Consider the following 13,717-nt stretch of genomic DNA (forward strand, 5'->3'; position numbering starts at 1 on the left):
CTACAATGTATAATAATATTTGTGTGCTTCTTATAAAAACTTATTTTCATACATAATTCCTACTCTTCTTGGAAAAAATCCAATGGTAATATTCATATCTGTGAGTTTCTGATAGGACTTAAGTAACGAATAACTCTCAAATATCTTGTTCAAACATAATTCCTTTCCTCCGTGGAAAAACCCCCAATGGTAATATTCACATTGTTGATGCATCTCAAGGTCTCCGCACACAAATCCCCATTCTGTAGCCCTTCATGTTCAAAACTCAATCCAACCTCCCACAACCAATACCCAAACTTTCACTATAAGTCAAACACTCTCCAAACTTTTGATACCCTGTTTTCGCATCCAGCCTACTCTCAAACTTCCAACTTATGATTCATAAGCCCACCTGCCATAGATAGAGTTGATTTACTATTATGCATTCCATATTGAACACTATAGGTAGTTACACAGAGGAACCTGTTCAAAAAGCTATTCAGATTGGAAAACTACATTCAGTTTATTGAGTGAAAAATTATATCAGTTTCAACTTTAAATTTTCAGAGCATCTTGTTGAAGCATACTTGACGAGCATACTTAACGAGCCATTGTAGTCACTGTAGTCAACTATCGATAGCTTTCGATAGTTTGAGGCTCAATATTGCTGTTGTTGATCGAAACTTCTAGTTTTAATGAAGTTTGTGAGGGGAGTGGGGGGTGCCAATCTCTTCCCAAGAGTTGGAGAGTATACAGTATTTGGTCTGTTATCTTCTGAGTGCAGCCTCTACTCCGTTGATGGAGCTGTGTACTTTGTCAATACCATCATTGGTAGTACAATCTTCTAAAGAGAATTCATAATTCAAACCTAACGTATTCCAAAATTGTAGTTACAAAAATGATAGAAAACATAGATTCCTGAAATTATTCTCTCAATTATTGTCAACAATATTACCTGACATCTCTATATTTTCGTGCTCCATTTCCCTTAAACGAGCCATAACCTGCGTGGGAAAACTATAGGTTCTTCCTGTTTTAAACCCCAGAGCACACATACAATTATGGGTCTCATGTGTTTATTGGTTGTTACCAGATACAAGTCCTTGTGACGAGATTATCTTCGATCAGTCTTATCATATGGTATACACTTGAAAGGATCTCATTTGGTTGGATATCATTCACTTCTCCATTCTCTCTCTCTACCCTGTTTTATCATGCTTATCTCTTCTCGGTCGCTCTCTTTCTCACTCTCTCTCTCACTTTCTCAATCTCATTTATCTCTCTCTCTTTTCTTCTTCTTCCCCTCTTCACCTCTTTCTCATATCAACTCCATTCTATCTATCATATATCTTACCCATTCTCCTTCATCATTACCTCCTATGTATGTTCACTTTACTCATTACCACCGATGCAATAAGCTGTATTAGTAATAAGAGGTATCATTAGTAGGCTCAGCTAATTACATAGGGTACATGCCCAATTACCTGCTCTCAATAGTGAGTTACCTGTTCAGGGTGAGCAGAACCAATTTAGTCATGGAATTCATATCATGTATTCATGCATTCATATAGGTCGAAATATTAGCAATAATACAATAGCATACATATAGGTGACGATTAGGTACGGTGACTAGGTATGGGTCCCAAGAAATCACTTGCGAAATTTAGTGTAGTGTGAAAGCATAGAATACCAATCCAATATATTTCCCATATAAGTGAAGGAGTATGTTATTTACGCCGTGTTATGGTATAAATGTACTATTATTATTGTAACAGTTACGACAATCTCATAGAACCAATTCAACAACAACATTGAAACAGCTAAATTGCTACAATCTGAACCTCATAACAGTCTTATCGCCCACTGATACTCGAGCTACATAACAGGAAGACCTCCATCTTGGATGGTGTAATTGTGGAAATGGAACAGCCTCCATTCACCCGATACTTGTCTCAACTTAATTACTGGCTCAAACACAACATCTGTGGTCAACAAGGCACAAGAACTGCACTATCTCTAGTGAGATTCACAGATCTGTCAGCATTCCTTGAGTATTACTCCAGTGTCTCCCATATTTAAACAATACTGACTGGTTAAATCCAATCTTACTGCAGAGAGATCCATATCGTACTGTCAGTTTTCTGTATATGTAATATCATAGCATCCCATTCAAACAATGCTGACCGTCCAAAGTGAATCTCATTGGAGTATTTTGGCTTGTCGCCCGTATAATTGAAGTTTTTCCAGCTTTGTGTACATTTCCTTTCAATGTTCTCTCATTAGAGGATAAGATAGCACATGACCCGAGGCTTTTGTGTTAGTCTTGAGAGAGTTTTCTGTTGCTCTTGGACTGAGTTCGATCTTTTAGGGGCTGTTTCCTCTTTCCTTATACTGGAGGACTCGTTTCTATTGCTCTCTCAGTCACTTCATATCACTCTCTTTCGTACTCTTCATATATCTTACCCATTCTCCTTCATCATTACCTCCTATGTATGTTCACTTTACTCATTACCACCGATGCAATAAGCTGTATTAGTAATAAGAGGTATCATTAGTAGGCTCAGCTAATTACATAGGGTACATGCCCAATTACCTGCTCTCAATAGTGAGTTACCTGTTCAGGGTGAGCAGAACCAATTTAGTCATGGAATTCATATCATGTATTCATGCATTCATATAGGTCGAAATATTAGCAATAATACAATAGCATACATAGGTGACGATTAGGTACGGTGACTAGGTATGGGTCCCAAGAAATCACTTGCGAAATTTAGTGTAGTGTGAAAGCATAGAATACCAATCCAATATATTTTCCATATAAGTGAAGGAGTATAAGTTATTTACGCCGTGTTATGGTATAAATGTACTATTATTATTGTAACAGTTACGACAATCTCATAGAACCAATTCAACAACAACATTGAAACAGCTAAATTGCTACAATCTGAACCTCATAACAGTCTTATCGCCCACTGATACTCGAGCTACATAACAGGAAGACCTCCATTTTGGATGGTGTAATTGTGGAAATGGAACAGCCTCCATTCACCCGATACTTGTCTCAACTTAATTACTGGCTCAAACACAACATCTGTGGTCAACAAGGCACAAGAACTGCACTATCTTCAGTGAGATTCACTTAGATCTGTCAGCATTCTTCGAGTATTACTCCAGTGTCTCCCATATTCAGACAATACTGACTGTCTAAATCCAATCTCATTGCAGAGAGATCCATATCGTACTGTCAGTTTTCTGTATATGTAATATCATAGCATCCCATTCAAACAATGCTGACCGTCCAAAGTGAATCTTATTGGAGTATTTTGGCTTGTCGCCCGTATAATTGAAGTTTTTCCAGCTTTGTGTACATTTCCTTTCAATGTTCTCTCATTAGAGGATAAGATAGCACATGACCCGAGGCTTTTGTGTTAGTCTTGAGAGAGTTTTCTGTTGCTCTTGGGCTGAGTTCGATCTTTTAGGGGCTGTTTCCTATTTCCTTATACTGGAGGACTCGTTTCTATTGCTCTCTCAGTCACTTCATATCACTCTCTTTCATACTCTTCATATATCTTTCGATGTACCCCTTCCTCTTGATCTCTTCCTTCCCCATCCCCCTTGCAGAGATGATCTCTGTTTTCCGGGAAATTATTTCTACTACAGAGTAAGCGAGTCTGCATCAGACCTGCTTGGAATAAGCTTCAAAGTGATGCCTGGAGCTGGCATAAACAGCCAAATATATCGATGAACAGCTTGTTTTGGCATAAAATATTCCTCATCTATTTTACTATCCACGAACTGCAAGTTAATAGTCCACTATGAAGTATTCGCGACGACACTACATTCTAATTTTTGAATATTAGTTATTAAAAACTAGTACTCACATGTGGAGCGCTTTCGGATTTTTTAAATCCGTTTTCAACACTGCTGTCTTTATCTCGTTGTCATTGGTAGGTAGGAAGCGGTCGGTTGGTATTGGTGGTGTTGGCGGTTTTATTTGAATTTATTATTGAGTCAAACAGTTTATGGGACTTGAAGTTCAGTTGCTCGTTTAAGATGTTTTGTGAATCAGCTTTTTATATGTTTGTAGATCTCATATTATTCTAGGGTGTTGAGTTAAGCTTCTTTAGTTTATATGTGTAATATTTTTAGATTGCTGTTGATGTCTGTGTTTGTGTGGTTGTTTTCTTTTAGATGTGTAGCAAAGGTTGATTCTGGATTGGTGGTGTGTTCTCTAAATATCTTATTGAATGATCTACCTTTTTATAAAATATTCCTTTTTCGATATCAGAAAGCTAAAATTGAGGATTCATGAGTATGTTATCTGTAATTGATAAAAATTAAATGGTAACAAATGATTTGATAGTTAACTACAGTAAATTGAATAACGTTTTCAAAGAAAAATTCAGTACATCGTCATGATAGCTAATTATTCAATAACAAGCTGGCCCGGCGAACTTCGTACCGCCGAATAGTTAATGCAACTCATGACAAACTTTAGCTGGATGCACACCTGAGGAGGCGCATCTTCTCCCATGAGGATTACATGTAAACTTTAAAGGACCGTAGGAAAAAATCCTGAAGTCGGATTATGAATTTGATAGGCCATAAACCTGGCCCTGAACATAGCGAACACAACTAAAAAAAATCATCAAATTCGGTGCACACATGAAAAAGTTATTGAACATCGAAATTTCAGGCTCGATTTTTATTTATATAGATTATGATTTATGCGATTGATAATTATCTTATAGGTGGTAACTGACAGCTGAATTTTGAAACAAAATACTACTCAAATTATTTGTTAGACCAGTGTTTGGGAGCACTGTATAGATATGATGAATTAGAAAGAGTTCACAGTTATACATTAATTCTGAACCATTTTATTAAAAAAATATAAGAAACAGAATTGATTCAATTATTTCAAAGATCATCAAAATCAGAAGAAAAATTCCACTTCCACTTCCACGTGATTGTGGATAAAAGCCGTCAGGATGACTTGAAACATGACTGAGTTCACAAATCATTATTTTCATTCTATAATTCACTCTACATCCATTTCTTAGTATCGTACTATATCATCTCTACTACTGTCATGTTTTGGTTTGAATTGAATCCACATTATTTCTGGAAAATGCATTCATGAGATAGGTAAAATATGAGTCTTATGAATAGAGCTACTTGGAAATACAGAAATTGAAGGTGTGTGCTGAGGATTGCTTGCATTGAGTTTGTCTCTCAAAGCAGGGAATTAATTTCAAAATGAAAACTGCATACTCATCATATTATATCATTGGCAAAATAAATTCTATATGTGAGTCACTTCACTTCTACTTAATATTCTCTAAAACTCCCCCTGAGTGTCATGTCATGTTTTTGTACGAGCAAAATTCACATCATCATGCCATAAAAAGCTTATTCTAATACTAAGATGGCTACAATCTATTTGGAAGCCGGTTTTTAGTGGAATACACCACTTATTTAGAGAGGCTGCACCAGCTAAGCAGTTCAAGTTTTAATCATCTCCGGGCTGAAACCTCCCTATCCTATGGTGAAATTCACTTCATACTGTCAGTATTTCTTATGGATAGTATTGAAGTTTCCCGTCCAGCCAATGCTGTCAGTATGGAGTGAAACCGCCAGCCCCACCAGCGACCTAGAGCTTTTAATTTGGACGCAAAAACCTCTCGGGAAGCCGCATCCCATTTTTCTAATTACTTTATCCGGCCAAAAATGAAAGAATGATCACTGGCCTCGTATCCTCTGCATACATTCTCTAATCATCCATTAGGGCGACGGCTTTGTTCCAGTAGCGTTCTTTTTTTTGCACTGCACATGAGATCGAAAGATGATGGCCTGGCAAAGGGGGACCAATAATTGCCAAAAGCTCTCATCCAAAAAGCGATGAATTTACTGCTTCGTACATCAGACCTTTTCGAAAAGTATTGGAGGTATCAACATTGTTCGGGCCTGTGATATTGTGGAGGGGCTTACACACACTAGGCATATATTAATAATTCCGAAGCCCCTAGGGATGTGAAACTGTAGGAGCATTGTTGTTATTATGTAAGGACTTGACTTTAGTAATATCATGGTAATTATAGCGAAAAACTGATTCAATTTTCTAATTTTAGTTTGCTCAGAAATGAAACTCACTGAGTTGAAGCTCACCACAAAGCCTCTCTATTCATTTCTGAAATAACTCGAAGGTGAATGTTTCATATATAGGACTTCGATCTAGTCGATTTTCACTCATCATCATCATCAACAACATTCGCAATATTTTCTTAGTATCTTTCTCCTCTTCGACTTTCGTATTTCATTATCTCCTTCATCCTTATCTATTCGTTTACCTAGTTAGTACCTGATGGACATTCCAATCCTACTTCTCGATATTTTTCAAAATACGAATAGGAATCTCGTAGCATTCTTCTCTTGTACTTTTCATGAGCATTCATCCTCCTATGACATCTTCCTCAAAATTTATTGAATTAGTTTTTATGTTCTCTCCTTCCCTTTCCCTTCCTTTGTTCTGCTTCGCGATTCTCGCAATCATCTTTTCTTCTTAATACATTTTCTCTCCCCTACAAGTAGCATCTCCCTCTCCACATTGATATTTTTGAAATTTGTATCTTTCTTTAATTTTCTGTAACGTTTCCTCATCATTTCCTTCCCACACATTGATTGTTTTCATTCTTCTTACTGCAAGTTTTACTGACTAATCATCTTCTTACACTCTACAATATAACTAGCCCCTGTAGCTTCACTAGTTCCTCTCTTACTAATTCTACTGCTTTTCCTACTATTTTTTCAAACTCTTCTCCTGACCCAACCAACTCAACTAATTTTCTCAATATCCTTGTTCCTCTTGTTCAAAATCTCACTTCTCCTACTTCCCTTTCTAATTTTCTACTTTCACTCTACATTCCACTCATTTTCCATCCTCCTCTTCCGCTTCGCCTCTGTCTGAAATCCTCACTTGCTCACATGTGCACCACACGTCTTTATTAGAAACGCGTCGACGATAATTATCCTGGAGTAATCAGAGCACCACCCCGCACCACTCTCCAACCAGTCGGCTCTCTGTCAGTGATACTGTCACATTAAGAGCGCTGTGCGAGTGTTCGAGTGAATCAAGTCTCCCGCGAATCTTTCGTTTCCACGTGGTTGCACCAACCTGCCTTGTTCCTGGTTTGCGAGTTGATGACACACGCTTCGATGATTGAATAATAGGGATGCCGCACTTCCTGTCTCTCTCATGGTGTAGTCACATTTTCTGTCGAGTCCCTCTCATGACGTTTTCTTGTCTTCTTAAGTGATTCCACACACTACCACTCATAGCGTCAATCTCCTTGTTTTCATCTGCATGCATTGCAACCGTCTTCTTCTACTTCTTCTTCTTCTTCTTCCACTTCTTCTCCTCCTTCCTCATCTTCTTTCTCTTGTCTTGCCAAGTGTTACCACATTCCCCTCACTCTCTCTCTCTCTCTCTGAGAGAGACGTCGCATATCTCCTATTATGCTTTCTCACGTGTATTGCTATAATTAGTCGCCGTCCTAATAAACTCAGCAGCGGCGTCTTTTGTAGCACGAATCGTTCGCGAAAAGTTGTATGTTGTATTGAAACAATACAATTTCGGGTTCAGTCGAGACGGTGTGGTTGGAATCGGGGTTGAACCGTTGAAGTGATGGTGGTGCGGGGGTGAGGAGAATAGAGAAAGTGTGTTTGAAGATGACGTTGTTGTGTGTGGGAGAGGGAAAGGGTTGTTGAAAGCGAGGTGAATGTATTCCAAATTGCCAAAATTGAAGGATAGTCTTCTGAAAGGAAGACGATTCTAAGGAGTGAGAGAGTGTGTGATCTTCTTAAGATCAATTAACAATTTGCATTTATACAAATGGAATCAGGATGTGTTTTTTGAATCACCTAGAAGTATTATTGGTGTCGATTTGAACATCCTAACATGTGTATCAATTGCTTTGGAAATTCACGGCTGATAAAATATGTTGATTAACATATAGCTTATGTATATGTATATTAACGTTAGTTTTGATGCTTGAAAAAGGTCTATACTCTATACTATTAAACGAGCAATTCCAGTTTATATGTTTAGACGTTTGAATGTTTAGATGTTTTTATGTTTATATATATATCTGTATGCGACCGGATCTCGAAAAATTCTTTAACGATTCTCACGAGATTTGGGACAAAGTAGGTTTATGATATGAAGACTCGATTGCACTAGGTCTCAACCCTGGGATAACTCGCTGAAGGACATTGAAAGGATGAATACGTCCTTGGAAAAACAGCTGGAAATTTTGTCGTCTGTCGATACCGTAATGGAAGAGAGTGAACGAGTGCATGTGTGGGATCATCCAGCTGATCTCACGAGAAGAAAAATTCAGCAAGAGATACTTATTTTCGTTTATTTCTCTTTTTCTCCAGAAAACATGTTTACTTCAGAAAGTCCAAAATAGTAACTAGATGCTGTTAGTGTAGAATAGTACATAGTATATTAACAAATATTGTAGCAAACATAGTACATCATTCTAAATCGAATCCATAGTATATCTATTTGTAATTGATGATGTGTTTGTTTTTTGAAGTGTGAATAAATTGTTATTTTGATGAGTGATAGTAGCTTAACCTAGATTTTGATTTGGACTGTAGTATGAATTTGAAAAGGGACAGTTTTGGGCATAAGCCTGTTGTGCCTCCTTATATAAATGTAAAAATAATTGTACGACTGAGGAAATGAATAAATAAACTATAATTTATAAACTATAAATTCAATCATTGAAAAGTTCCTATACTTTTACACTCCAGAGCAAAGCTCGGTCGCCCGATATTGTAATTACTCAAAGTACTTCTTACTCCAGGGTGTGAGTACCACTTTACTTGAAAAGTTATAGAAAAGTTAGAAGTCAGAAGTTATTCCATAACCGAACTCCTTCCCTTTTAGGATCCTCTTTGGCTATAAAAACCATTCACGCCTAAAATTGTGGGGATTTCGCAATACGAATCTTACAAGGAATGAAATGTGAACTAGCAATATTTCAAACTTCCATCCCAATGAAGAAGATGAATCTGATGCATTCACATACTGGTTTCCTATTAAAAACATGTCAATTACTCTAAGTAAGCTAACTCCCGGGTGTGAGTATCACTTCACTTGAATACTGCGACTATTTAATCCTGCTTGTAAATTTGAAATAATTCATCGTAACGGAATGATTCATGATATATTATGGAACTACGAATATTCATAAAAGAATCAATAGATGATTATGATCAAGGGAAATTTTTAAAGGATATGCCTCCATCATCCCACTCAGGGAAATTTCAATAACCCAATTTGTATTTCAATTAAAATAGATTCAATCATCTAATATTCCTAATACAACAAAATAAAAACACACATATATTTTCAAATTCCACAGTACTATATGTTAGAAAATAAAACTGTAGAATTTGACAATATGTGTGTGTTTTATTTCATTATGGAACGGTCTAACATTGACAGTGACTCGGTCGAATTTCTAATACATAATTTACAACATTTATTTCAAATATTGACATTAATACAAATGTACATATTCTTGTAAAGCCTCATCTTCATTGTAATCTGTAAATTGCATCACTGTCATAGCTTGGTCATGAGCTCTAGAAACTCGTACTTATATGACGGAGGGCAATAAAGCCGGGGATAAACACAGAAATTGAGAGATATGTGTTTGAGAACTGTTTAGATGTCATGGGGAATCAAGTCAAGTGTTACTTGAAATGATGTAAGTGGAGTGGTACTCACACCCTGTAGTTTGTGGTACTTGGAGTAATGGTGGAGTACTTACTCCTAGAGTACAGTACATCCTAATATCAGTACCACTAAATTTTAAGATACACATTCTCAGCTTAAATTTGTCTCATTGTTGATGGATGCATTGAAGTGAGACTAAGAAATAGTAGAGACAGTGGGATATAGAAAATGACATGGCCCAGATCTGGGGTCATATAGAAATAGTATCAGGACATTATACCATACTTACAAATTCATGAATACGAGTGTCATATCTCATATTACACTTATATGACATACATTAAAGCTCTATATTATAGGCTAGAATCCATCATACGTAATAATTATTACTGAGAGACTCTGGTAAATGGTATTAATCAGATAGAGCTTTAAATGGTCTTGAAATATAAGCACATTAGAGATGATACTACATAAAACATGGAGAGAAGATAGCATGATTCTCTCCATGATAAAACGGAGATAACCATATTAATAATACAGTGCTCTTATTCTTAACTGAAATTTGATTCATATAAATTTGGCAAAGCGATTTATAAAAATTCTTGTCACAGTCATACAATCTTAATCATCAATATCATATAATATCATAGAATCATATTCTTCTAGATTAAAAATCTTTCTATGATTTCTGAATAGTATGGAATAGAAGTGTACTGAAAATCTCTTATTCCTGTTATCAAAGAACGACTAATCTATTTCAATATACGTACATCTTCATGAAGTACTTTGTTTTGAAATGCTATTCATTTGATGCCAATAATTCTCGCAATTCCAGAGCATCTACGAACAGATGAATAAATCCAAAACCCTTTCAAGCATCATAAAATGATCTCATGATATGAATTCAACAAAAAATTGCAAAGAAGCCTTCTAACTACTCGTATATTCATTCATAAATTCATAACACTTTCGAATATTCCATGAGCTCAATAATATAAATTCAACAAATAATTCTTACTCAGCTTTCTGACTACATTCATTACTCTCTCAAGTATTCCATGAGTAGGATATTATGTATTCAACAGTAATATTGTTCCATTTTTAGAGAATTCATTAACTTCCATCAACACCTACCCTTTTGCTGTATAATATACCCTGTGTAACGGAATAATGTTGAACAGCTTTTGCTGCCAATAGCAGCTTGTTGAAATTAGATTCACGTCAATCTGTCAGCATCCCTTATGAATAACATTATCGCTTTCCATTGAATCAATGCTGACAGTGGATCTCATTATTCCTAAATTATTCTCCGACGTATTATAATAGGTTCTCTGCGAAATTTTCGTTTAAAAATGCAAAAAAGCTATGTAGTGCACAATGTGCTGGGTTATTAATAGCGTTATGAGTTTTTCGAGTGATGTTGATGGCGGAGAAGCATTGTGCCTTTGAAAAAGAAACAAAGTGTCTGGAGAGACAAAGCAGAAGCTTGGCGCGGCACAGATTAAAAAGTTGCTGTGTCCATCAAGCCTGAAGTCGGCTTTGATTAAAACTGAACTTATGTGTGCTTTCGACAGGCGTGTGGGGTGAGGGAGGGGTCAGAGAATATGAAGTGGGTGGAAGCTGAAGAAAGAGCGGAGAAGTTAAGAGGGAGGAGATAAATGTGGAGGTGTGAGTATTTGGAACCAAGAAGGAGAAGGAGGAGAAGGTAAAGGGATGCAATAAACTCATAGGAACAGGGGAACGGAAGATGGTGGATGGAGGATGGAGTTGGGATGGTGAAAGGGTGAATAAGGAGAAAGAAAAAGGAGAAGTTGAAGTTTAATCGGTGGAAACGGACTAGTGAAAGCAGATATAGAGGGACTGCAATAAGAAGAAGTTATTGATAAAAAGAAGGAATTGAAAAAAAAGAAATATGACACAAGATGGAATAAGAGGATATAAAGGAAAAGAAGAAGAAAGTTGTAGAAAAGAGAGGAGTTCACAAGAGAGCGTAACCTCCGCTAGGAAAAAATTATGAAATGATTGTAGAATTATTCCTTATCTTTGAGATTGTTAGAAATTGGGAAGGAAGGGCAAGAGATCGAGGGATTTGAAGAATTGGAAAAATAAGCAGGATGAGAACAAATAAATATTCTCAGAAATGAGTGAAGAAGGAGTAGAAGGAAAAGGGATGCACAAAAATAATAGGAATAAGAAAAATAAGTGAATTATGACGGAGGCTCAGAAGAATAAATTATTTGCTGAGTGCAGGGGTGCCCACAACATGTTTTGATGTCGCAAGTTGCGACATGAGGCTGAATTATGGGGGGATTTTTGGAAAAAACTAGGGAAAATGGGGGGGACTTTTCAATATAAAGTTCTTAAGTACCTAAATGGATACCAAATTTTGAGGGAGATTTTGCGACATGGACCATTGGGGGGATAGGCACCCCTGGCTGAGTGAGAAGGAGTTGACGATGAAGGAGAGGGAAAAAAGGAGTTCGAAAAAGAAGAGGAGAGTGGGAAAGTAAAAGTAGCATTAGAGAATGGAGAGGAGAAAGAAGTATGAAGTGAAGATAAAAGAAGGAATACAAGTAGACAAAAGGGAGGAGAAATGTAGGAGAAAGGGTATACGCATGAATAGAACATGGAAAAACAACAGAAAGATGAGTCCAACATGAAAATGTTTTCGAAGGGAAAATGAACAAGAGAATAAAAGAATCCATTGGAGGAGGCTGGAAGAAGCAGAGCGAATAATATTAGCGACATAAAGATAGATTAATGGCGAGACAGAAATACATAGAAAATAGCGACTAGGAATTGAAATAGGTGCGAATGAAGGATGATATTGTGATTCGCAAATTTTTGATGAAAAATTAGAAATCGCGTTCTCCAGTATTTCCAGGAACTGCTAATCATGATTTCTGAGAAAATCTCCAAGAGTAGCAAAAGTTGTGAATCAAAAGCCTAGGGTCCCTTGAGCCTTATTTGATAATTGCACGAGCGATAATTTTCATAATTTGATACGTAACGTGAACATTGATATGTTTGGTAACACCTTTGATAATAATGCACGATCAGGCAAGAGATATTGATACTTTCACAATGATAATTAATAATTGTGGATAAAGATCGGTTTGAGAGTGTTGATATTCTGTCAATAATTGAAGGAAAATATCACTTGAGAAAGTTTATTTGGGACATGCTATATTATTACAAATCTCTTATTCGAATTTCATCTAGAACGTAATGAAACACAGTGTGTTGCAAAATATTTCATTAACAGTAGTAGTTCATGCTCCAAACGGAATGACACCCCGTTCACAACAAGAATGTTGATTATATCATAAAACCAGCGCCATTTCACCAACTCCAAGCTAGCCACACATTATAAACTCCTTTCAGTATGATCTACTCAGTCATAAACCAAATAATATAAACCTCCCCAACTGAATAGGCTATCGGTAGTGACCATTACTGTGAATAGCTTTTAATAAAGGCGCCATAAGTTAGCAACTTATTCGTTGGCTGATAAGGCTGTCATCAGATATCAGGGCTGCCAATAGTGGCTATTGTTAGACGGAAAATTCCCTCATTTGGGAATATTGTGTGATTGAACAATGCCGTGATTGCATGGGAGCACTTTATGGGTTCTGTTATCTTGTAAATGTGATTCTCCATTGGGAAACTCTATTGCGAGTATCACTATTAGTGGAAATTGCTCCACTTAGTGCAGAAAATATGGGAGAAATAATGCACCATGGGGAACAAAAACAAATTCTGAGATTTTATCAGACGACTTTTGTTGGAGAAGTAACTTCTCAGTCTGTTCAATTACCGCAATTGAATGAAGTTGTAGAATAAGTGGAGTGGTAATGTACACCATCGATTTTTTTATGAGCACTAATGTGAAAACATGTAGAGTTAGTGAATATCAGTACTAAAAAACAGGCTATTCAAGTATTTTATGGAGTACAATATGGTATGAATATGCTGCTACTATCGGTA

The 13,717-nt window shown here is 36.6% G+C and overlaps 1 protein-coding gene across 1 annotated transcript in view; it reads right to left on the reverse strand.

The window, feature by feature from the left end:
• Positions 1-13,717, reverse strand: part of LOC111050682 (allatostatin-A receptor) — a 383,615-nt gene that overhangs the window by 111,432 nt on the left and 258,466 nt on the right. The gene's annotated exons all lie outside the window — the stretch shown is intronic.

The sequence above is a fragment of the Nilaparvata lugens genome, chromosome 8 (genome assembly GCF_014356525.2).
Source record: "Nilaparvata lugens isolate BPH chromosome 8, ASM1435652v1, whole genome shotgun sequence".
In the NCBI taxonomy this organism is placed as follows: domain Eukaryota; kingdom Metazoa; phylum Arthropoda; class Insecta; order Hemiptera; family Delphacidae; genus Nilaparvata; species Nilaparvata lugens.